The sequence below is a fragment of the Muntiacus reevesi genome, chromosome 4 (genome assembly GCF_963930625.1).
Source record: "Muntiacus reevesi chromosome 4, mMunRee1.1, whole genome shotgun sequence".
NCBI classification, from domain to species: Eukaryota; Metazoa; Chordata; class Mammalia; order Artiodactyla; family Cervidae; genus Muntiacus; species Muntiacus reevesi.
In genome coordinates, this window is record NC_089252.1 from 126,901,485 (window position 1) to 126,927,725 (window position 26,241).

The 26,241-nt window shown below is 37.4% G+C and overlaps 1 protein-coding gene and 1 pseudogene across 1 annotated transcript in view; one reads left to right on the forward strand and one right to left on the reverse strand.

Moving 5' to 3' along the window:
* Positions 1 to 26,241, reverse strand: part of PAWR (pro-apoptotic WT1 regulator) — a 113,484-nt gene that overhangs the window by 76,797 nt on the left and 10,446 nt on the right. The gene's annotated exons all lie outside the window — the stretch shown is intronic.
* LOC136167898 (peptidyl-prolyl cis-trans isomerase-like 3 pseudogene) lies at positions 12,164 to 12,796 on the forward strand (annotated as a pseudogene).

Here is a 26,241-nt window from a genome sequence, read left to right on the forward strand (position 1 = left end):
AATGGACATGAGTTTGAGTAAACTCCGGGAGTTGGTGATGGAAAGGGAGGCCTGGCATGCTGCAGTCCATGGGGTCACAAATAGTCGAACGTGACCGAGTGTCTGAACTGAACTGATTGTATCTAACGTTATATTAAAAAAAAAAAAAAATACAAATACAAGGATCAGTCAATGATTCTCAACCATGGCTTGAATTCAAGCACAGGCAAACTGACTTCACAATTAGGAAACTCCGCTAGGCCCTTTGTACTGATACCATGTCCCTTGTCATACATTCAGACAACTTTGCTTTTGTTAACTGCCAAACCTCCCTTGACCTAGAGGAAATGGTAAACAGTCCCTACTGCAACCCTTTCTTTCTGCCCTCAAGGCAGACATACAGAATCATTCTTTAAAACATCTGATTCTTTTCTTAGGAATTTCTTAAGTACTTTACCATGTCTGTGTGTATTCTGAAACTTTCAAGAGTGATAAAACACAAAAGATCTTCTTCCACATTTACTTGACCACCTGAACTTTCCTCCTTCACCTGGCAGCACCTCACCCTATCTCACCCCACCCCTTGCCTCCATTAATTAAAGGAACTCAGCCCTCAGAACTTCAGCTCTTTTACACCCAAGCTAACTCAATCTGTCTCCTTTCACATGGTTTAAACAGAACAGATCACTGATGCTCAAAGTGCAGAATCACAGTGGCATCAGTATCACTTTGGAACAAGTTAGAAATGCCATTCTGGGACACCAACCCAGACCTGCTGAATTGGACACTGGGTGGACTCCCGCAATGTGTGTATAACAAGCCCTCCAAGGGATGATATGTACTAAAACACAAAAACCACTACCGTAAACTGACTACCTCCAAATTGTTATCTCTTGGCCAGACCTCGCCCCTAAAATCCAGAACGGTCTTTCTAGCAAGACTGTAAAAAAGCATTTTATTGGATTTTGAAAAAAGATGAAATCATACCAACTGGAGAATACAAATAGTAACTATATTATATACTTAAAGCTAAGGAAAAAATCTGCCCTTAAGAACTTATACTTCAAACTCTTAGCCATAATATATCTAACCTGGAAATTACTAACAAACAATTTCAAATTCATGACAGTGTTCATCATCAGCCTTGAAAGAAAGAATCTTAGGATATCCATACATATTTTATTGGCAAAAGTAGAGAGTATCTCTGGAAGGCACACAAGACAGTAATTGGTTGCCTGTACCATTTGAAATTTTATCATGGGCATATAACTTAAAAGTTAATTTATTACATTTAAGGTAATATTTCACTTTTAGTTATAAGAAGATAGCTTTCTTATTTACTCCCCTCAAATTCTTGTAGTAGTAACACCTAAATTTAAAGTCCCATTAGAACTAGGAAATGTGTTAACTACCAAGTTCAATGCCGCGTTTGCATCGGGTTACATTAAACCAAAGCTTCCTCCTTTCATCACTTTCCCTTATCTCCATAAAAAGTTATTCCAGTAAGCATCTATGAAAAGCCCGTGTGTCTTCAGTAAAAAGATACTACAATCAAAAGGGCCATACCTTTAAGCATGGCTCAGAGGAGAGAGGATTCAGGGAATTATAGAAGGGTTATAGCCTGGTTAATCATATTTACAAAGTAAAATGGGAAAGCAATAAAAAGCAAAAATAAATAAAAATATCCTAAATGAAAATCCAAAATGTTGCCACTTGCAAAAATGCTAGAAAATATTCTCAAACTAAAAAACAACCTTTCAAAAGAAGCTGAAATGCAGTAAACATTATCTGAAATACAGAGAAATCTTAGTCAATAAGTACAGTAGAGTTTAAAAGATACAGACATCTGAGACAGGAACAATGATAAAAATCATTTGCAGGGATAATACTTTACATTCATTTGATTCTCACAATAGTCCTGTAAATAGGCTGTGATATTAGAATAACTACATTAAGATGTATCCTAACAAATCAAAGATCAGGAAAGCTAGGTAAAAGCTACAGAAAAATAAAAAATCTTTTAAGTCTTTAGCCTGTATCTCTCTAATGTGTCTAATCCTTTCTTCTGCACCTCCATATGGGTAAATCAAGACAGCCTGGGATCACTAACCTCTTACATCCTTCTTCTGGCCATCACTCATGGACCTACCAGACCTACCACATCATCAAAGTGAACTAGAATTCAGTTCAGCTTGCTTCCCTGTATCCTTTCTTCAAGACAAAGGCATCATTCACACATTAAGATCAAAGGGAGAACCCAACTCTTACAGATTCCAGAGTAAAAAATCCACAATGGCTTACACCAAATCATGTAACATCCATTTATGCATCAGCAAACTTCAACTCATAAAATGGCACTCATTCCTATCAGGTCTATTTCCAGAGGATAGAGGACAGAAGATAAATGCTAAAATGTGAAATCAACACTTAAAATCATAAGAGAGATAGGAAAAATGGGCAGGAAACCAAAAAGAATCTTAGCAGGTCTTTGTATTCCATATGAAAAAAGATGGTAAATTCAGAGTAAGTGACTGGGGTTCTAAGGCAACACCAAGGGAGCAATTTGAGAGGGAACATAAACATTCACATTACCAAATACCTATCTACTCATAATTTTCTCATTATACAAATTTTGTTAATGTAATGATAATTATTAAGAAGTATTAATTTCAAATATTTATTCTTCATATTATCCTTAATAAGTACCATTGAATATTGTTAACTATTAACAATGCTAATTAAGAAGGATGGATTCCAGGATGAGATAAACATGGATTTCAACCTTGGTTATATCAGTTATTACTTGTGTAAAACTGATCACGTGCAGATTTCTCATTAGGGAAGTGGAGATTCACTCACCTATCTTGTTAAGGTTAGGGTTAAATAAATTAAATGCGCTTACCTAAAATATTTGTCAAGTAAAAACCCTCATATAAGTTGTGGCTATTTTTATTTACAATGACAACACAGTATCATTTTCATTATTTGTTTATGATTAGTGATCAGCATTGTTTAAATAGCATTTTCACAAACTTCCTTACTCTACCTTCACAGGCAAAATACAAAATGTTTAATAACTCTAAGCAGTCTTTTAAAAAGTAATTTTTGAAAGCCAAGATAAATAAACTGGAGATTTAAACTGAGTAACATATTTCAGGTAACATGAAGTTATTAATAAATTCTGTAAATCAGAATTTTTCAAAGGTATTGCTGATGGTCCACATTCACCAAAATTATCTGGTAGAATCTTTAAAATGAAAATTCATGGGTACTATCCTAAACTTACTAAATCTCCCTTAGAGATTATTTGACAACTAAAGTTTTATAAATTTGTTTTAAACAGGCTAGTGTGAACTTCTGACACAGAAACTTATAAATGAAATAAAGTCATACTATATGTAGCAGTTAACTAGGCTATGTGTTTATGGTGTAATAAAATTTAAAAAAAAATTAAAAATAAATCCAACTACAAAGCACATGCAAAATAAACATTCCAGGAGAAGTACTAAGTATTGGCAAATATGAAATTATCAAAGAGAATAACTTCATATCTTAGTACGTTTGGGCTGCCATAAACAAAATACCATAGACTAGGTAACTTACAAACAGAGGTTTATTTCTCACAGTGTTGTGGCTAGGATCAAGGCCCTGGCAGACTCTGGTCGAGAGCCACTTCCCGGTTCACAGATGAAGGTCTCCGTGCTCTTCGTAGTGGTGCAAGGAGCAAGGTAAATCACTAGAACCTCCTTGATAGCGGCCCTAATCCCATTCATAAGGCCTCCATCTTCATGACCCAATCAACTCCCAAAGACGACTCCTTCAAATACCAGCACATTGGGGACTAGGCTTCAATATAAAAATTTAGGGGAGAACACGAACATTCAGCAGTAGCAGCTTATAAAAAAGAAGTTTATTTTACATCCTAAATAAAAATTTACCTATTAAAAATAACCAGACCTAGTAAGAAATTTAACAGGATTATTTACCTATTTTTTCATAAATGGTTATTTTCAAAAAGCTATACAAAGTTAAAAACAGTCCTTTAAATAAGTCAGTCACTAGAGACTACCAATTCAAGGTCTGGGGCTGTAACTAATTCCCAAATGGTTTTCTGAAGTGAGTTTTCATTACTTGAAAGGCTATGTGCATGCTCAGCTGCTCAGTCACGTCTGACTCTTTTGGACCCCATGGACTGCAGCCCTCCAGGCTTCTCTGTCCATGGGATTCTCCAGGCAAGAATACTGGAGCAGGTTGCCATTTCCAACTCCAGGGGATCTGCCCAACCCAGGGATCGAACCCATGTCTCCTCTACCTTCTGGTGCAATTGGCAGGAGAATTCTTTATCATTGTGCCACCTAGGATTCCAGGAAGACCAGAATGATCCTTCTTTTTCACTATGTGTTAGGCAGATTCTTTCCTGTCTGAGCCACCAGGGAAGTCCCACTCTATCACTACACCTCTACAAAATCCTCCCTCCATTAAAAAAAAAAAAAAAAAAATTGTGTGTGTGTGTGTGTCTAACAAATTAAACCCAAAAAAGTTTCTTTACTGCCTTAAGTCTTCTCTAAATGCTGACCCTTTAGGGTCATGTCATACTTTTATATAGATTATCAGTTACTACAAACTATCATACCACATTTTTATATTGAATCTATATTTACTTGAACATGGCCTGAAAGTATATTTTTGCTTATGTTTTTAAACCCATGGAATTAGCTTGTTTTGGGTCATATATTGTTTTTCAGAAAGTTATTTAAAGCTTTTAAATACAGCATTAAGAAGAAAGTCCTAAATGTGATACCAAACCATTTCAAAGTTCTAACTGTGATACTAAAGTATTTCAAAGCCAAAGTAAGCATTTTTTTTGGTAAAGTTCCAAAGCTTTTCCTTTATAAAAAAAAGAGAAAACAAAACATATATTGATAATTGTGTAAATATGCATCTATCACTACTTTTATCAAAAAAATTTTTAACTTTGTAGTGAACATCCAGTCACTTCATTCTTTGTTAAAAACTACAAAATTCTTCAACTTCCAGGAAGGAAGGACAAGTTCACCAAATATTTTTCCAAAATTCAACAACATTTATAAGGTTCAACTATAAAGAGGTTTGATATATTACCCCCAATATATAAGGGGAAAAAAACTATTAAAAGAATGAAAAGATTTCTTTTCCAAACAGGTATTTTTCCATGGAATGATGGTGACTACTCAAATGATTCTCCCAAAAAATGTTAACTTTTTTCAATGAACTTCTATAAATAAAAGTATATTATTCAATATTTATCAAATAGTATTATTCAAATATTATTCAAAATATATATTTTATTTTTTTTCCTTTACTTTTTATTACTTGGAGGCTAATTACTTTACAATATTGTAGTGGTTTTTGCCATACATTGACATGAATCAGCCAATGATTTACATGTGTTCCCCATCCTGAACCCCCCTCCCACCCCCCATCCCATCCCTCTGGGTCATCCCAGTGCGCCAGCCCTGAGCACTTGTCTCATGCATCCAACCTGGACTGGCGATCTGTTTCACACTTGATAATATACATGTTTTGATGCTATTCTCTCAGAGCATCCCACCCTCGCCTTCTCCCAGAGTCCAAAAGTCTGTTCTATACATCTGTGTCTCTTTTTCTGTCTTGCATATAGGGTTATAGTTACCATTTTTCTAAATCCCATATATATGCGTTAGTATACTATATTGGTGTTTATCTTTCTGGCTTACTTCACTCTGTATAACGTGCTCCAGTTTCATCCATCTCATTAGAACTGATTCAAATGTATTTTTTAATGGCTGAGTAATATTCCATTGTATATATGTACCATAGCTTTCTTATCCATTTGTCTCCTGATGGGCATCAAGGTTGCTTCCATGTCCTGGCTATTATAAACAGTGCTGCGCTGAACAATGGGGTACACGTGTCTCTTTCAGTTCTTGTGTGTGTATGCCCAGGAGTGGGATTGCTGGGTCATATGGCAGTTCTATTTCCAGTTTTTTAAGGAATCTCCATACTGTTCTGCATAGTGGCTGTACTAGTTTGCATTCCCACCAACAGTGTAAGAAGGCTCCCTTTTCTCCACACCCTCTCCAGCATTTATTGCTTGTAGACTTTTGGATAGCAGCCATTCTGACTGGCGTGTAATGCTACCTCATTGTGGTTTTGATTTGCGTTTCTCTGACAATGAGTGATGTTGAGTATCTTTTCATGTGTTTGTTAGCCATCTGTATGTCTTCTTTGGAGAAATGTCTGTTTAGATCTTTGGCCCATTTTTTGATTGGGTCATTTATTTTTCTGGAATTCAGCTGCAGGAGTTGCTTGTATATTTTTGAGATTAACCCTTTGTTGCTTGTTTGCTATTATTTTCTCCCAATCTGAGGGCTGTCTTTTCACCTTGCTTATAGTTTTCTTTGTTGTGCAAAACTTTTTAAGTTTAATTAGGTCCCATTTGTTTATTTTTGCTTTTATTTCCATTATTCTGGGAGGTGGGTCATAGAGGATCTTGCTGTGATTTATGTCGAAGAGTGTTTTGCCTATACTCTCCTCTAGAGCTTTATAGTTTCTGGTCTTACAGTTAGATCTTTAATCCATTTTGAGTTTATTTTTGTGTATGGTGTTAGAAAGTGTTCTAGTTTCATTCTTTTACAAGTGGTTGACCAGTTTTCCCAGCACCACTTGTTAAAGAGGTTGTCTTTTTTCCATTGTATATCCTTGCCTCCTTTGTCGAAGATAAGGTGTCCAGAGGTACGTGGATTTATCTCTGGGCTTTCTATTCTGTTCCATTGATCTATATCTCTGTCTTTGTGCCAGTACCATCCTGTCTTGATGACTGTGGTTTTGTAGTACAGCCTGAAGTCAGGCAGGTTGATTCCTCCAGTTCCTTTCTTCTTTCTCAAGATTGCTTTGGCTATTCGAGGTTTTTTGTTTTTCCATACAAACTGTGAAATTATTTGTTCTAGTTCTGTGAAAAATACCGTTGGTAGCTTGATAGGGATTGCATTGAATCTACAGATTGCTTTGGGTAGTATAGTCATCAAAATATATAAATATTTTAAAATTTTTCATATAGTCTACAAATAAAACTAAAATAGATACCATCTAACCATAACTATGCTATTAAATTCTAATCTCTAAAATAATTTTTACCAGGTCCAAAAACAACAAGAGATTAAATTTACTAGAAAAGATTTATTTTGCTGACAGATTATTCTGTTTGGTTCAACTTATATCCTTCAACTCACATCGTTCTCACTTACAGTCCACATTAAATAGCTATTTAAACTGCCAAATATTTTAAGATCTATAGATGGTTGGCTCAATAAACTCATCTCAGCATATTTCTACTGTATCATAAAAATTCCAAAAGTCAACTAAAATAAAAATTGTTAAGTACAGGAAAACTGACTACATTTCATCTCAAGTATACACAAGTAAGAAATTAAGATGACTTTCCCCTTTCATTTGTGGGGAAGATGAATTAAGAAATTAAGTTTTATTATGCCTAATTAATCTATTGCTTATACTACTCTGACACATATCTTCTCTCTCCAAACTTCATTCCATTCCAAGTTTCAGTTTCTGGATTTTATCATTTATGACAGCTTACAACTCCCAATGTTGCTTCAAGAGTGCTCAAATTGGGGAAGCAATTCTGGAATTAGATGAGAAAGCTCAGTTTTCTAAAATCAAACTGCAGCAAAAGTTATTATCCCATAAGAAAGCCTATATTCTTCCCTCTATGGAGTTAACAGTAATATATTTCACAATATACAAGAGCTTTAAGCAATTCACAGACATTATCTTGTTAATCTTCACCAATTTCTAAAAACATCAGATACCCTGGAAGCCTTCAATCTTTTTTAGCTTCTTCTAGTAGTTTCTTAAAAAGATTACAATGTTATATGATGTACTACTAAATAAGAAACCTGTAAGATACAAACTGCACCTTAATAATTTAAGAAGGCAACTCAAATGTATTAGCAGAGGGCTACCCTTCCCTTCTAAAAGATTCTAACTGTAAGCAATGGCTTCAGTTAGTACAAAGAGGGGCTTCATGTTCCTTTCTCTTACATGGTGAGACAAATGCAATAAAGCTTCCATCTCTCTAAAGGCAAAGAACCAAGCATTGAGCCTACCTTATTTGTACAAACCACATCTCAAGGTAATTATTAATAAATAGTTGATAAAAGAAAAGCATTCTTTATAAAACACTCCAACTAATAAATTCCAAGGTAATAAGAATTAAGAGTATCACCATTTTGCAACTCCCTAATAAAATGAAGCTAAATTAGCAGACACCAAAACGAGGTCCAAGGAACCCCTGTGGGTCCCCAAAACCCTTTCAGAGAATCTGTAGAATCAAAAATATTCTACAATAACTGTTGTTGTTTTTCAGTTGTTAAGTTGTGTCCCACTCTTTGCGACCCCATGGACTAGAGCATGCCAGGCTTCCCTGTTTTTCACAATCTCCCAGAGTTGGCTCAAACTCATGTCCACTGAGTCAGTGATGCTCTCTAACCATCTCGTCCTCTGCCAACCTCTTCTCCTTTTGCCTTCAATCTTTGTCAGCATCAGGGTCTTTCCAATGAGTCCGATCTTCACATCAAGTGGCCACAGTAGTGTAGGTTCAGCATCAGTCCTTCCAATGAATATCCAGTGCTGATCTCCTTTAGGATTGACTGATTTGATCTCATGCAGACAGAGGCCTCTCCAGTCTTCTCCAGAACCACAATTTCAAACCATTAACTCTTCAGCACTCAGCCTTCTTTATGGTTCAACTCTCACATCCATACATGACTACTAGAAAAATGACAGCTTTAGACTATATTATTACAATGATACTAAGTATTATTACAATGATACTAAGATGTTACTCACTGCCCCCCCCCCACTCTCATGAGTGTACATGAAGTTTCCAGAGATTAAATGATACGTAATATCATGACAGACTAAAGCAGATATGAGAATCCAGCTGTCTTCTTGTAAGCCAGACAATAAAGAGATTTACAAATATGTAAAATAAGACCATTCTTCTAAGTTTCTGTTTTGGAAAACAGTTTCCAGAAAAATGTTTATTTAAACATACAGTGAGTTTATTACTGTTATTTTTACATAAATAACAGACATTTCTAAATTTTTTTAGTTTTTCTAATAAGGTAAACACCAATAGATATAATAACATTTGCAATAAACAAATGTCCTTAGGGTTTTTAATAATTTTTAAGAATATAAAAATTCAGTGAAAAAGCTGGCTTAAAAGTTCACATTCCAAAAACGAAGATCATGGCATACAATCCCATCACTTCATGTCAAATACAAGGGGAAAAAATGGAAACAGTGAGAGACTTTATCTTCTTGGGCTCCAAAATCACTGTGGATGGTGACTGCAGCCATGAAATTAAAAGACGCTTGCACCTTGGGAAAAAAGCTGTGACAAACCTAGACAGTGTATTAAAAAGCAGAGACATAACTTGCCCACAAAGGTCCGTCTCATCAAATCTGTGGCTTTTGCAGTAGTCATGTATGGATGTAAGAGTTGAACTATAAAAAAAGCTGACCATCAAAGAATTGATGCTTTTGAACTGTTATTTTGTACAAGACTCTTGAGAGCCCCGAGGACATCAAGGAGATCAAACCAGTCAATCCTAAAGGAAACCAACCCTGAATATTCACTGAATGGATTGATACTAAATCTGAAGCTCCGATAAATACTTTGGCCACCTGAGCAAAGAGTCAACTCACTGGAAAAGACCCTGATGCTGGGAAAGATTGAGGCCAGGAGTACAAGGGGGCAAGAGGATGATATGGTTGGATGGCATCACTGACTCAATGGACATGAGTTTGAGCAAGTGAAGGACAGGGAAGGACAGGGAAGCCTGGTTGCAGTCCATGGGGTCGCAAAGAGTTGAACACAACTGAATGACTGAACAATAACACAGAATATAAAGGTATCCTGAAACTAAAAAGCTTGGGGACAGATGACCTAGGGAATTCATCAATACCTGCTAACATCATAGAAAAAGAGTTGCCCAGGGTTTTAATCCTCCTGGGAATACAAAGTACTACCTATTAAGTATTCTTGAGAAAATAATACTGAACATGAATCTGATCAAACATCTAGTTGAAATCAAAATCTACCTGTTTACAGGAAATACAAATTAAGAGGATTGTATTAAACACCACCATGCGGATACAGTCAGCACAGGACAATCAGCTTTAATCAAACAATAAACTGCAAAAGAATAAAAGAGGAAGAATGTGAAGATTAAAAGAAATTTAAGAGGCACAACAACCAATTGCATTGAACTACAGATCTTATTTGGGCAAAATGTAAAAAACATGCATGAGATAATCATGGAAATCTGAACACTGGATATTTTATATTAAGGAATTACTATTTATACATAATAGTGGTATTGTGGTTATTATTAAAGAACTCTTATCTTTATAAATTTATACTGTTTACAATGAAATGGCATGATTCTACAACTACCTCAAAATAATGGGAACTGGGGGAAATAGATGAAATAAGATTGCCCAAAGTTGAAAATTACTGACCTGGGTATTATATTTACACACAGGGTACATACTTATAACCAGTATTTCTTCCCATTAAGCTGCCTGTAATCCTGAACAGTATGTCTTTGGTTATTCCAGCATCTTATTTCTGAACTCTTCACCTCCAAGAGTATCAAACAAAACGCAAAAACAACACAACACCTGGTAAGAAAGAAGGTTATAGACAGGACAAATGAAAAGAGAAGGATCAGGACAGCATGCTGGGACTTCTCACTAGAAGGATACTGTCTCACAGACAAACACCAACATGCTTACACACACACGTTTCTAATTGTGTGCTATGGCCAAGACCCTGAAATGAAGAAAAAGGTCAAACCAAGCCATGGAATGGAAGGAATGGGTGCACGCTAAAAATTCACTCCTGTCCTTTTCTATTTCAGATATGGACTTTGATGAGTCTCCTTTATATTTTGCTCTCAAAGTCTTCAGTCCTAGAGCTGCTGAAAGACTAGTCCTAAAAGTTATTGGCTTGAGCTATATATAAGATTCCCCATCCAACGGAGGCTACATAAAGATCAAGGATATAAGACCAGTAATATTACACTGAGGGTTTCCTGCACTGATTTTAACAGAATTTTAAGTAACTTGCAGAATAGATTTATGAATCACACAAACCTCAAAACTTTCTCCACATGACAAGAGTAAGCCATACCATAGCCTAGGGTCATGTCTATTCTTCCAGTATCATCCAGGTTTCAAATACTTTGCCTTGTCATCAGGTCATATATTGTTATTATTGGTTTGAGAAATACAGTCATCATAACCATAGAACTAAGAAACATATTTAAATAGCATCTCCCCATCCAATAATCACCCTAAATTAGGCTTAATTTGCAAGTCCTCCAAAAGAAGCAACTCTAACAAATATCTTGATAATCTATTGTTAGTTGAACAACTCTCAAATGCTCTTTTAAAAAAAAAATTAGGTAATAAATGGAAAACTACAATGAAACTGTTGAATAACTTCAGTTCAGGCACTCAGTCGTGTCCGACTCTTCGTGACGCCACGGGCTGCAGCATGTCAGGCTTTCCTGTCCATCACCAACTCCCAGAGTTTACTCAAACTCATCTCCATTGAGTCAGTGATGCCATTCAACCACCTCATCCTCTGTTGTCCCTTTCTCCTCCTGCCTTCAATCTTTCCCAGCATCAGGGTCTTTTGAAATGAGTCAGTTCTTCGCATCAGGTGGTCAAAGTATTGGAGTTTCAGCTTCAGAATCAGTCCTTCCATTGAACACCCAGGACTGATCTCCTTTAAGATGGACTGGTTGGATCTCCTTGCAGTCCAAGGGACTCTCAAAAGTCTTCTCCAACACCACAGTTCAAAAGCATCAATTCTGCCATTTTACGTTCAAGCCCAAGGCAATTCTAGAGGTTGTCCAGAATTAACGCTTCTTGTCCTAGTGTAATTATTGAAAGAGCTCCCTTTCAAAGTCAGAAGTGTTCCTGGTGGGGAACAAATCATACATTCTCTCCCTAGTTCTTCTCGTTTGGGTTACAGATAGGGATGGGGGAAGGGAGGACGCGAACAGGCAAGGAGCGTTCTCTCTAATGGGTCTCTTGCTCGACTTCCGGTGGCATTTTGAATCTACAGACCCGTGGAGGCACCTACGATTGCATCTTTGCTGTTTTAACAACAACTGTGCTAACTGAAGTGGTTAAAGGCTCGTTTTTGAACTTCTGTCAGTAAACTCTGAGAAAGGTACAGTGCTTCCTGAAACCATCAAGAAAGAAAATGTCGGAGACATTGCATACAGATGTAGGTGATATTAAAATAGAAGTCTTCTGTGAAAGGACACCCAAAACATGTGAAAATTTCTTGGCTCTTTGTGCCAGTAATTACTACAATGGCTGCATATTTCATAGAAATATCAAGGGTTTCATGGTTCAAACAGGAGATGCAACAGGTACCGGAAGGGGAGGTAACAGTATCCGGGGCAACAAGTTTGGAGACGAATATAGTGAGTATCTTAAGCACAATGTTAGAGGTCTTGTATCTATGGCTAATAATGGCCCAAATACTAATGGATCTCAGTTTTTCATCACCTATGGGAAGCACCCACATCTGGACATGAAATACACTGTATTTGGCAAGGTGATAGATGGTCTGGAGGCTCTAGATGAACTGGAGAAGTTACCCGTAAATGAGAAGACATATCGACCTCTTAATGATGTACACATTAAGGACATAACTATTCATGCCAACCCATTTGCTCAGTAGCTATAATAGACCTGGACAAATACTTGGCAAACTATTCAAGGAACACACCTATTATGGTTCACTCAGTTTTAATTATGTAAAAGATTGCAGCTTGTTTACAACTAAGTGGCCACAGGACTGGAAAAGGTCAGTTTTCATTCCAGTCCCAAAGAAAGGCAATGCCAAAGAATGCTTGTTTAGTCCTATTTTTAGAGCATATTCTATGACTATTATCTAATGCATTTCTTTAATTAAAAAAAAACAAAACAAAAATCTGTGTTAAAAAAAAAAAAAGCATCAATTCTTCGGTGCTCAGTTTTCTTTATAGTCCAACTCTTGCATCCATACATGACCACTGGAAAAACCATAGCCTTGACGAGATGGACCTTTGTTGACAAAGTAATGTCTCTGTTTTTGAATATGCTGTCTAGGTTGGTCTTAACTTTCCTTCCAAGGAGTAAGCATCTTTTAATTTCATTGCTGCAGTCACCATCTGCAGTGACTTGGGAGCTCAAAAAAATAAAGTCAGTCACTGTTTCTCCACCTATTTGCCATGAAGTGATGGGACCAGATGCCATGATCTTAGTTTTCTGAAGGTTGAGCTTTAAGTCAACTTTTTCACTCTCCTCTTTCACTTTCATCAAGAGGCTCTTTAGTTCTTGTACACTTTCTGCCATAAGAGTGGTATCATCTGCATATCTGAGGTGATTGATATTTGTCCCAGCAATCTTGATTCCAGCTTGTGCTTCCGCCAGCCCAATGTTTCTCATCATGTACTCTGCATATAAGTTAAATAAGCAGGGTGACAATATACAGCCTTGACATACTCCTTTTCCTATTTGGAACCAGTCTGTTGTTCCATGTCCAGTTCTAACTGTTGATTCCTGACCTGCATATAGGTTTCTCAGGAGGCAGGTCAGGTGGTCTGGTATTCCCATCTCTTTCAGAATTTTCCACAGTTTACTGTGATCTACACAGTCAAAGGCTTTGGCATAGTCAATAAAGCAGAAATAGATGTTTTTCTGGAACTCTCTTGCTTTTTCGATGATACAGCGGATGTTGGCAACTTGATTTCTGGTTCCTCTGCCTTTTCTAAAACCAGCTTGAACATCTGGAAATTCACAGTTCATGTATTGCTGAAGCCAGGCTTGGAGAATTTTAAGCATTACTTTACTAGCGTGTGACATGAGTGCAATTGTGCGATAGTTTGAGCATTCTTTGGCATTGCCTTTCTTTGGGACTGGAATGAAAACTGACCTTTTCCAGTCCTGTGGCCACTGAGTTTTCCAAATTTGCTGGCATATTGAGTGCAGCACATTCACAGCATCATCTTTTAGGATTTGGAATAGCTCCACTGGAATTCCATCACCTCCACTAGCTTTGTTAGTAGTGATGTTTCCTTGACTTCACATTCCAGGATGTCTGGCTCTAGGTGAGTGATCACACCATCGTGATTATCTGGGTCGTGAAGATCTTTTTTGTACAGTTCTTCTGTGTGTTCTTGCCATGTCTTTTTAGTATCTTCTGCTTCCGTTAGGTCCGTACCACTTCTGTTCTTTATTGAGCCCATCTTTCCATGAAATGTTCCCTTGATATCTCTCATTTTCTTGAAGGGACCTCTAGTCTTCCCCATTCTATTGTTTTCCTGACCTGCTGTTTTCCTTACTGAAAGGCTTTCTTATCTCTCCTTGCTATTCGCTGGAACTCTGCATTCAAATCGGTGTTATCTTTCCTTTTCTCCTTTGCTTTTCACTTCTCTTCTTTTCACAGCTATTTGTAAGGCCTCCTCAGACAGCCATTTTGCCTTTTTGCACTTCTTTTTCTTGGGGATGGTCTTGATCCCTGTCTCCTGTACAATGTCTCAAACCTCTGTCCATAGCTCATAAGGCACTCTGTCTATCAGATCTAGTCCCTTAAATCTATTTCTCATTTCCACTGTATAATCATTAAGGGATTTGATTTAGGTCATACCTGAATGGTCTAAGTGGTTTTCCCTACTTTCTTCAATTTAAGTCTGAATTTGGCAATAAGGAGTTCATGATCTGAGTCACAGTCAGCTCCCAGTCTTGTTTTTGCTGACTGTATAGAGCTTCTCCATCTTTGGCTGCAAAGAATATAATCAATCTGATTTCGGTACTGATCACCTGGTGATATCCATGTGTAGAGTCTTCTCTTGTGTTGTTGGAAGAGGGTGTTTGCTGTGACCAGTGTGTTCTCTTGGCAAAACTATTAGCCTTTGCCCTACTTCTGTACTCCAAAGCCAAATTTGCCTGTTACTCCAGGTGTTTCTTGACTTCCTACTTTTGCATTCCAGTCCCCTGTAATGAAAAGGACATCTTTTTTGGGTTTAAGTTCTAAAAGGTCTTGTAGGTCTTCATAGAACCATTCAACTTCAGCTTCTTCAGCATTACTGGTCGGGGCATAGACCTGGATTACCATGATATTGAATGGCTTGCCTTTTAAATCAAGGCAAGAGATCATTCTGTCATTTTTGAGATTGCATCCAAGTACTGCATTTCAGACTCTTTTGTTGACTATGAGGGCTACTCCATTTCTTCTAAGGGAGTCTTGCCCACAGAAGTAGATATAATAGTTATCTGAGTTAAATTCACCCATTCCAGTCCATTTTAGTTCTTTGATTCCTAAAATGTCAACCTTCACTCTTGCCATCTCCTGTTTGGCCACTTCCAATTTGCCTTGTTTCATGGACCTAACATTCCAGGTTCCTATGCAATATTGCTCTTTACAGCATCAGACCCTGCGTTATCACCAGTCACATCCACAACTGGGTGGTGTTTTTGCTTTGGCTCCATCTCTTCATTTTTTCTAGAATTATTTCTCCACTGACCTCCAGTAGCATATTGGGCATCTACCGACCTGGTGAGTTCATCTTTCAGTGTCCTATCTTTCTGCCTTTTCACAGTGTTCATGGGTTTCTCAAGGCAAGAATACTGAAGTGATTTGCCATTCCCTTCTCCGGTGGACCACATTTTGTATAACTTATCCCTTAAATACCAGTTATTCTTTGCTTTTAATGGATTACCTTTCTAAAAAAAGAATGCCAGTATTTTTAACCGGCAGATGCATAAAAAGCTAAAGATAGGTGTTTGTTTTAAACAAGAAAGAAATAAAAGTTGTTAATCATACTGCTTCATTCTTTGCACTAAAGCAAATTTGTTATTATTTTCCCCCCATTTTAACAAAGTAAACAGTTTTAACAACAACTTTTTAAAAGTTTCCATATTTGACAGTATGTAACCAAAGTCTAAAAGAAAAATGCATGGAAAGTTAATAAATTACAAAGAGATCTTACTATTTTTAAAACTATTCTCAAAGATTACCAGGCAATCAGGTAATTTAAACTTAAAAAATGAAACTATCATCCCAGTTAATGTAGTAAGAAAAGGAAGTGAAATGTATACAGACTGGGAAGGAAGAAATAATACTGTTCACAGATGACATAATCACCTATGTATAAAAACTGAAAGATGAAAGAATCGTCAAAAAATCTCTAGAATTAATGATCAATTACAGCAAGGCTGCAGAATATATGCTTATTATTTTCAAAATCAATAATTTTCCTATATACCAGCAATGAACAAGTGGAATTTGAAATTAAAAACAAAATATATTTACATTAGCTCTCCCTAAAATGAAATATTTAGGCAAATTTAATGAAATATGTACAACAGCTATATGAGGAAAATGATTCTGATGAAACGATACCAGAAGAACTAAACACAGACATTCTGTGTTCACGGTCAGAAAAATCCAACACTGTCAAGATTTCAGTTCTTTCCAACCTGATCTATGGATTCACCGAGAGCACAATCAAAAGGCCAGCAAGTGATTTTCACAGGTATTGACAAACTGATTCTAAAATTTATATAGAGAGGCCAAAGACCCAGAGTAGTCAACACAATATTGAAGAAGATCAAAGCTGGAGGACTGACACGATACAACTTCAAGACTCAGTATAAAGCGATAGTAATCAAGACACTGTGGCACTGGTGAAAGAACAGGCCAACAGGAGAAATGAAACAGAGAGCCCAGAAATAGATCTGCAAAAATACAGTTAACTGACAAAGGAGTAAAGATAAAATGGTCTGGAACAACTGGACACCCACGTGCAAAAGAAAGAATCAAGATTCAGACCTATACCATTCATAAAAATTAACTCAAAATGGATCACAAATCTAAATGCAAAACTTAAAATTATAAAGCATATAGAAGACAACTCACATAGAAGAAAATCTAGATGACCTTGGGTCTGGCAATGATCTGCTTTTTTAATTTAATTTTTAAAATTATTTTTGGCTGCAGTGGATCTTAATTGCAGTGCTTGGGCTTTTTCTCTCTAATTGCAGTGGTTGGGGCCTTCTCTAGCCGTGGCAACTGGGCTTAGTTGCCCCCAGGTACATGCAATCTTAGCTTCCCGACCAGGGATCAAACCTGGGTCTCCTGTAGTGGAAACACAGATTCTTAACCACTGAACCACTAGGAAGTCCCTGGCGATGATGTTTTAGATACAACACCAAAGGTACAATCTATGAAGAGAAATAATTGATGAACTAGACATTAAAATTAAAACTTTCTGCTCTGCAAAAGACACTGTCAAGAGGACAAGATGACAAATCACAGTTTGAGAGAAAACATTTAGAAAAGACACATCTTAGGACTTCCCTGGCAGTCTAGTGGTTAAGACTTCCATGCTTCCACTGAAGGGAGCACAGGTTCCATCTCTGGTAGGGAACTAAGATCCCGCATACCTTGCATGCCATGTGGCATGGCCAAAAAAAGACAAGTCTGAAAAAGGACTGTTATCCTAAATATACAAAGAACTCTAAAGCTCAACAAAATAAACAAGTCAATTTAAAAATGGGCCAAAAAAAAAAAACAAAAAAAAAAAAAAAACAAAAAAAATGGGCCAAAGACCTGTTAACAGACACTTCATCAGAAAGATACACAGATGGCAAACAAGCATATAAAAAGAAGCTCCACATTATGAGTCATCAGGGAAATGTAAATTAAAACAAGGTACCATCACATATCTATTAGAATGGCCAAAATCAGGAACAGTAACAACCCCAAATGCTGTTGAAGATACAGAGCAACAGAAACTTTTATTCATTGCTGAAGGAAATAATACAGCCACTCTTAAAGATCAACGTTTGACAGTTTCTTAAAAAGCTAAACATAGTCTTACCATATAATTTATCGATCATGTTCCTTGGTATTTACCCAAAGAAGCTGAAAACTATGTCCACACAAAACCCTGTACATGGATGTTTATAACAGCTTTATTCATAACTGCCAAAATGCGGAAGCAACCAAGATATCTTTCAGTAGATGAATGGATAAATAAACCAGACAATGGACTATGATTCAGTGCTAAAAAAGATATGAGCTATCAAGTCATGAAAAGATATGGAAGAAACTTAAATGCATATTACTAAGCAAAAGAAGCCAATATGAAAAGACTACCTACTGCATGATAGCTACTATATGATGTACTAAAAGGCAAACTATGGAGACAGGAGTAAGATCAGTGTTTGCCAGGGGTTAGGAGCAGATCTGCATAGGCAGAGCACAGATGATTTTTAGGGCAGTGGAACTACTCTGTACAGTACTATGTCGGTAGATATATATCTTTATACACTTGTCCAAACCCACAGAACTTACAACACCAAGAGTGAACCAGGATGTAAACCATGGACTTAGGGTGTCTGTGTAGGTTCATCAGCTCTTACAAATATACTGCTCTGGTAGGGAATGTTGATAATGGGGAAAGCTCTGCACATGGAGGGGGAGGAGATATGTGGGCAATTTCCACAACTCACACTCAAGTTTATTGTGACCCTAAGACCGATCTTAAAAATAAAGACTATTGAAAAACAACAACAAATGAAACTATCAAATCTGTCCCTAGATTTGTCAAAATAAAACTAAATGGGCAAAATACTTTATAATTATCATGCCCATCTTACGTGATACTACTACAAATTTTTTTTCCTGAACAAAAAATTCCAATCAGTAACAATGAAACTCTTCATAGAAAAATTAGTGGGTTATAAAATGCTAAAAATATCTTTAACGCAGTTTCATTCTAAAAAATTCCACTTGACAAAAAAAAAAAAGGTTTCCTGAGACACAAATGATGCAAAGGGAATAATTTACAAAATTGCAAAATAACAGCAATTACTGTAACTGACTCTTATGCCCACAAATTTCTTGGCAGGTATTTTCTAGTATTTGTTATCCTCAACTATTCACTGGAATGGGTGGCATTACCTACTGTAGTTCACAATAAAAAAGGGCTATCACCAACTGAACTTCAATTTCAAGTCAACTTCAAGATTTTGTGATTTTTTTAGAGGAAGAATCCAGGAGGAAGTATAATTTGTAAATGAAATCATTTATTCAGAAATATCTACCTCATTCTCAATAAAGTCTTAATTATTCATTAGCAAGCAGTGAGCTAAGAGTTGAGGACATTAAAATAAATGGCATATCAATGAAAAGTAAGCTTCAAAAAGGAAAACACCACATTCAAATACTTACTTCAGGACCAGGTATAGTTGAAAGCTGCTTTGTTTCTGCTCTGCTATTCTCTTTGCTAACTTGTTGCTGCTGCTGTGGCACTGGGCCTTCACTGCAGTGGCAGGCCCCTCACTGCTGCAGGCAGGCCCCTCTGTCGCGGTGAAGGGCCCCTCACTGCTGCAGGCAGGCCCCTCTGTCGCGGTGAAGGGCCCCTCACTGCTGCAGGCAGGCCCCTCTGTCGCGGTGAAGGGCCCCTCACTGCAGTGGCTTCTCCTGCAGCAGTGCGGCACGTGGGCTCAGCAGCCGTGGCGCACAAGCTCAACCGCTCTATGACACGGAGAACTTTCCCCAACCAGGGATCAGACCCGCGTCCCCTGCACTGGCAGGCAGATTCTTATCCACTGCACCATCAGGAAAGTCCTTTTAATCTTGGATTCAAAAAATTGAAAATTTGAGAGATGTAATTAAAATCCCTTTCTCTAATCATTTTACCACCTAAAATATTCCACCAAACTCAAGATTGAATCTCTTCTCTGGGAGAAGAATGTTGGATACATTTCATAAGCTGGAAACACAGGTCTTGTTGTTCAATCTCTCAGTCGTGTCCAACTCTGCAACTCCATGGACTGCACCACACCAGGCCTCCGTGTCCTTCACCATCTCCCAGAATTTGCTCAAACTCATGTCCATTGAGTTGGTGATGCCATCCAACCATCTCATCCTCTGTTGTTTCCTTCTCCTTCTGCCTTCAAGCTTTGCCAGCATTAGAGTCTTTTCAAATGAGTCAGTTCTTTGAATCAGAAGGCCAAAGTATTGGAGCTTCAGTTGGTGATGCCATCCAACCATCTCATCCTCTGTTGTTTCCTTCTCCTCCTGCCTTCAAGCTTTGCCAGCATTAGAGTCTTTTCAAATGAGTCAGTTCTTTGCATCAGATGGCCAAAGTATTGGAGCTTCAGCTTTGCATCAGCCTTTCCAATGAATATTCAGGGTTGATTTCCTTTAGGATTGACTGGTTGGATCTCTTTGCAGTCCAAGAATCTTAAGAGTCTTCTCCAACACCACAGTTCAAAAGCATCAATTCTTCGATGCTCAGCATTCTTTATGGTCTAACTCTCATATCCACACATGACTACTGGAAAAAACCATAGCTTTGACTAGATGGACTTGTGTCGGCAAAGTGATGTCTCTGCTTTTTAGTATGCTGTCTAAGTTGGTCAAAGCTTTATCTTCCAAGGAGCAAGTGCCTTTTAATTTCACGGCTGCAGTCACCATTTGCAGTGATTTTGGAGCCCAATAAATAAAAGTCTCTCACTATTTCCATTTTTTCCCCATCTATTTGCCATGAAGTGACGGGACTGGATGCCATGACCTTAATTTTCTGAATGTTGAGTTTTAAGCCAGCTTTTCACTCTCCTCTTTCACCTTCATCAAGAGGTTCTTTAACTCCTCTTCCCTTTCTGCAAGAGTGGTGTTATCTGCGTATTTGAGGTTACTGATATCTCTCTCGGCAATCTTGATTCCACTGGTATCTTGGCAATCTTGATTCCAACTAGTGCTGGAATTAACTTGGTCTTAAATTCTATATACTGAAGGTGGAAGTAACTTTTTTTTTTGGAAGTAACTTTCTTAATTCAAATATATTGTCATCTAGAAATCAAGTCAGGCAGAAAGAAAGCACTTAAGCTCTAGATTGTTTACCCTTCTGACACTTCATTGAATAAGTAAGAAAAATGAGCATTCCTTTCTGAGGATCTTTGGAAAGTCAAAGATTTCGACAGACTGTGAAAACATAGGTTTAGATATTTGGTGAAAAACCACATAAAAAGTTATAAATGTGGACTAGAAAGCAAAAGCAATGTGATTAATATTTTAACAAACATATTCTAATTGACACGATCAAATAAGCAATAGGACCTTCTCAAGGCTTTATATACAACTTATGAAGTTGCACGCATTTTATGAAAATACCATCATTAACCAAAATATTTTTAGTGCTCCTCTTTTGGAATTCCCACTAGAGCTTTAGCATATTCTTCTGAAAAACTGTTTGTCTGATAAACATTGATTCATCACCTCGTTTATGTTGTAACTCTGTACTGGTAACAACTGTTTGGCATCTGAGGGTAGACAGACTCTTTGAAAGTAACTATCGCAGATCATCCTGGGGTAACTTAGGCAACTAGGTTAATTAATATAATTATTATTATTTTAAAAAATGAAGTGTTAGAACCTTAAATGCATGTTGCTAAAATCAAAGAAGCCAGTCTGAAAAGGCTGCATAACAGGATTCCAATCTTAGGACATTTAGATTAGGCAAAACTATAGGGAAAGTGGGTAGATCAGTGGTTGCCAGGGAAGAGGAGGAGGTGAAGCATAGGGAAATTTTTTTTAGGGCAGTAAACCATTCCCCATGATACTGCAATGGTAGATACACGATATTACACATTCAACTATCTATCTATATATATAAAAGCTGCATAACAAAGACTGAACAGAATGGTATGTACATGTTTAAAGATATAATGTTAAGAAACTATAGTATTCCTCTAGTGTACTCATAACTTTTACATGCACTAAGAAACCAAAAAATTCATGTGATTTGCTTCACTGCGATGTTTATTATGGTGAACTAGAACAAAATCTGAAGTATGCCTGTAATTTAAAAAGAAGTATTACTATGAACAAACTTCAGTGCTTCAGAGGATCTGCAGAGTAGAGCTGTGAAGGTGACACCCAAGCCACCAACTGTAATATCTGTATCCTTCTACTGTGTGTTTAAAGTTGAGACACATTTTCTAACATAAACCCTTTATCCCAGGAATTCCCTGGTAGTCCAATGGCTAGAACTCAGTGCTCTTGGTGCCGGGTGCTGGGTTCTAATCCTGGCTGGAGAACTAAGACAGTGCAAGCTGCATGGCATAGCCGATAAACAAACAAAGCCTCTATCCCAAGGGCTGCTAATTCCCACCTTCCTGCCACAGCCCACTCTGATCTCTCTCAAGCTGAAACATGATTCTCCTTTTCATCTGCCCATTTCTAATCAGTCCTTCAAGATCAACGCAAACCTCATACACCCTCGATGAAATTTCCTGGACTATTCAGTCCTGTTTGGGAACTCTCACTTCTCTATACTAACAGGATGGCACAGTATTCAACACCTTATTATACACTTTTTAAATGTTTCAAAATTATCTCATATAACCTTATTCCTCCATATTAGATTTCAAATTCTCAAAAAAAAAAAAACCAGAATTAAGAGTTTGTCCAAATCCTAGCAATGCCAAGAACAGAATAGATATAGCAACACAAATGCCCAAAGGCCAAGTTCAGTGTCTAACAATCTGTACTAAGAAGGAAGTGAAATGTGTTGCAGCTTTACTGGAACATTAAATTATGAAATATTCTGTAGCCACTAAGAATCACAACACAGTTACACATTCACTGACATATAAAGATGATCTAAGAGAGGCTTCAGAGCAACTAAGCCCAGTGGACCACAACTACGGAGCCTGTGCTCCAGAGCCCACGTGCCATACCTACTAAAGCCTCGGCGCCCCAGAGCCCATGCTCTGCAACAGGAGGAGCAACCACGGTGAGAAGCCAGCACACCATATGCAGAGTAACCTCCACTTAACACAACTAGAGAGAACCCTCCACAGCAACAAAGACCCAGCACAGCCAAAAATAAATAAAACTAAAAAGAAGAAAAAATATATTGATAAGAAAAGGGTTATAATATTGTACAATGACTAAATTTCTGGATTTCGATGTCTATTTTAGGTGTATGTCCAAAAATATCCTCAGGAATTGTATATTAAAACTATAAATAGCTATCATTGGATAGTGGAAATTACATTTATAAAACCAAAAATTATGCAGCAGTTAACATCTTTCCTTTCAAAAAAAAGCTTAAAAGGGAATAATAATATTTATGTTATCAAGTTTAAAGATCAGTTGTAAAAATGTATATAGTGTATAATCCCAAATAATAAAAATAAAAATTTTTTTAAATGAAAATAAAATAAAATAAAAATGAAAGAATATATGTCAAATTGATAATAGTAATCTATAGCTGATGCTTTGCACAATCCTGTTTTGGCTGTTTAATTTCAAGTTGTATACAATAAAAAGATATTATCTTTAAATTATCAAATATAAATACTCCTAAAATGTGATTTAGAGAAGCACTTCCTCAAAGTAAGAGAAGGCAGAAGGAAGGGAGAAAGGAAACATCTGTAGAGCTGAGAGAATAACAAGCAGTTAAGAGACAAAGGTGATATCTATCCTTTAGCACCTGTATTCCAAGCATCTATACCCCAAGATGAACTAAAAAAGACTCTGGGAATGGAAATTAACACCTGCTTTTACAAGAAATGCAAGGAAAAATCTAAACCAAGGGACAGTATTAAGCTATAAACTTCCTATAATTACACTCAGAACAGACTCCGACAATTTAATGTCACCAGAGCATCCATCTTCACTCCATCCTGTTCCCCAAAGGCATCCCCAAATCTATTTTCAGTACAGAATTATTTCTGTAATAAAGAGTCACTTGGTATAACTTTGCTTAGAGCCTATCCTCTCATTTTTTTTAAACCCATGTGAAAATATGGATTTAATTATTCTATTATATGCATATTATTTTTATAGAATTTTATATTGTTTACCCTGCTTGAATAGGTACCTGTCTCTGAACAAGAAACTCCCTTAATAACTGCAAATTAGGCAGGCAAAACTTATTCCAGAAGCTGTCAGACTTATTGTATAAATAGATATGGACAAAGGAAGGAAATGCCCAGCCAACAATACTAACAAAGAATAGCAGAATAAAGTCTGAATTCCCTGGCGTGGCATTCAGATCTATCACAATTGGTCCATATCATTCTTACTGAGTGTTCTCCATTCACTTCCAACCGTGAATTTGCTGCACATCAAAATCTCCTCAGTTGGAACATATCCCTCCCTCTTTCCAACAATGACAACCAACGCGTGAGCACGGGCACCTAAACCAATGTGGAGTCATATCCAAGTTTGCCAGTATAACCTTTGGGCGAGTCACAGCTTCTCTGAGGCTGAACTTCCTCATTCATAAAATGAGAAAAAAATTTTTTTTTTCTTTTTAAAAAATCTATGTTGTGAGTGAATGCGAAGATGAGGAAATAATGCATAGAAAGCCCCCAGCACAGTGCTGGGCACACAGTTCGCACACAATATAACGCTATTTTCTCCTGGTTCTGGGCCTTCCTTTATCCAGAATGTTAGTGTGTCCCCTCTGCCCTTGGGAAGTCCTCATTAGTTAAGTCACAGGGCTTAATACCATATACCTGGTGGCTCCCTTTTCTGAGCTAGTTCAGTACTTTGTTGTTTTCTCCATCACAGTTTTTATAACATCAAATTTATAATTATCTGCTACGGACTGAGTAAGTATACTTTCCCAACATCCCTATGTGGGTGGGGATCATCAACTCCAATGTGATTTTAGAAGATGGGGCCTGGGGGAGGAGATTAGGTCACAAGGCTAGAGTCCTCATGGATGGGATTAGTGTTCTGATTAAAGAGAGCCCAGAGCTCTCTCATTCCCTTCCACCGTGTGAGGACAAGTGAACTAGAAAGCAGGCTCTCACCAAACGCAAATTCTGCTGCAGTCTTGATTTTGGACTCACAGCCTCCAGAACTGTGAGAAGTAAACTTCTGTTGTCTATAAACCACCCAGTCTATGATACTCTTGTGATAGCTGCCTAAACTAAGACAGTTATTTTTTTTTTAATCCCTGAGAGAAGTTCCTTAAAGACAGGTGATAACGGATAACGGATAACGTGACTCACTCTATCAGCTAGCACTGTGCCTCAGGCAGAGAAGGCTGGCCAATGTTTTTGAGTAAACCAACTGAAAAAGAATCTACCAAAAAAAGTGCTGCAGCCCCCAAGGGAAAGGAGTGACAATGGCAAATGCTAAAGAAAGGTCAGGTGCATGAAAATAGAAAAGAAGTGGTCACGTTTGGCAATTATGAGACTACAAGCAAACCTGGCAAAATGGATTTTTAAAAAGTAGTGAGACTGAGCAGTTAAATGGGAGTTGGCAGGTGAAAACAATGCCTTTAAGTTAAGCAATTAAGGAAGGAAAAGTAAGCTGAAGGTGAAGGAGAATTAAGGGAACATTCCTTAATGGCAAGATGAGAGAGAGAGAGGTTGAGTATTTAAGAAGGAATAAAATCAGCAAGATTCTGAATAGTAATCAGGATAGAGCTGAAGGGCAGGTGGGAGACAGCAACACTCAGCTGGAGTTAAGACTGAGGCTGACAGACAACTTCAGTTTTAGTAGTCTGGGAATACCAAATTAATGCTTTTTTGTATGGAACAGATGATCTCTAAAGACTTTTCCAGTTCAAAACACCCAGTTATGTAATTTTCAAATGCCAATAAAAAACCTCTAAAATCCATCCACTGTTTTCCTTTTCTACTATCTCTGTCCTAGCAATCAGTATCAGTATAAACTCTTAAACAAGCATTTTCAGTTCTAGACCTTTCTCTACCTCATTACTTGGACTTTACATATTAGATTATCGGATTCATGGTTATGCATAGAGATATGCACTTCCCAAGTGGTGCAGTGGTAAAGGAACTGCCTGCCAATGCAGGAGATGCAAGAGACACGGGTTTGATCCCTGGGTCAAGATGATCTCTTGAAGGAGGAAATAGTGATCCGCTCCAGTAGTCTTACCTAGAACGTTCCATGGACAGAGGAGCCTGGCAGGCTACAGTCCATGGGGTTGCAAAGAGTCAGACACTGAGCTCACATACACACACACACGCATATAGACAGACACACAGATGATGTACATTTATGGGCATACACACCCACACACACCCACATACTGTGACACTTGCTTATAAAATTCAATTTGCGCACACACACATCCCACATACTTGCTTAGA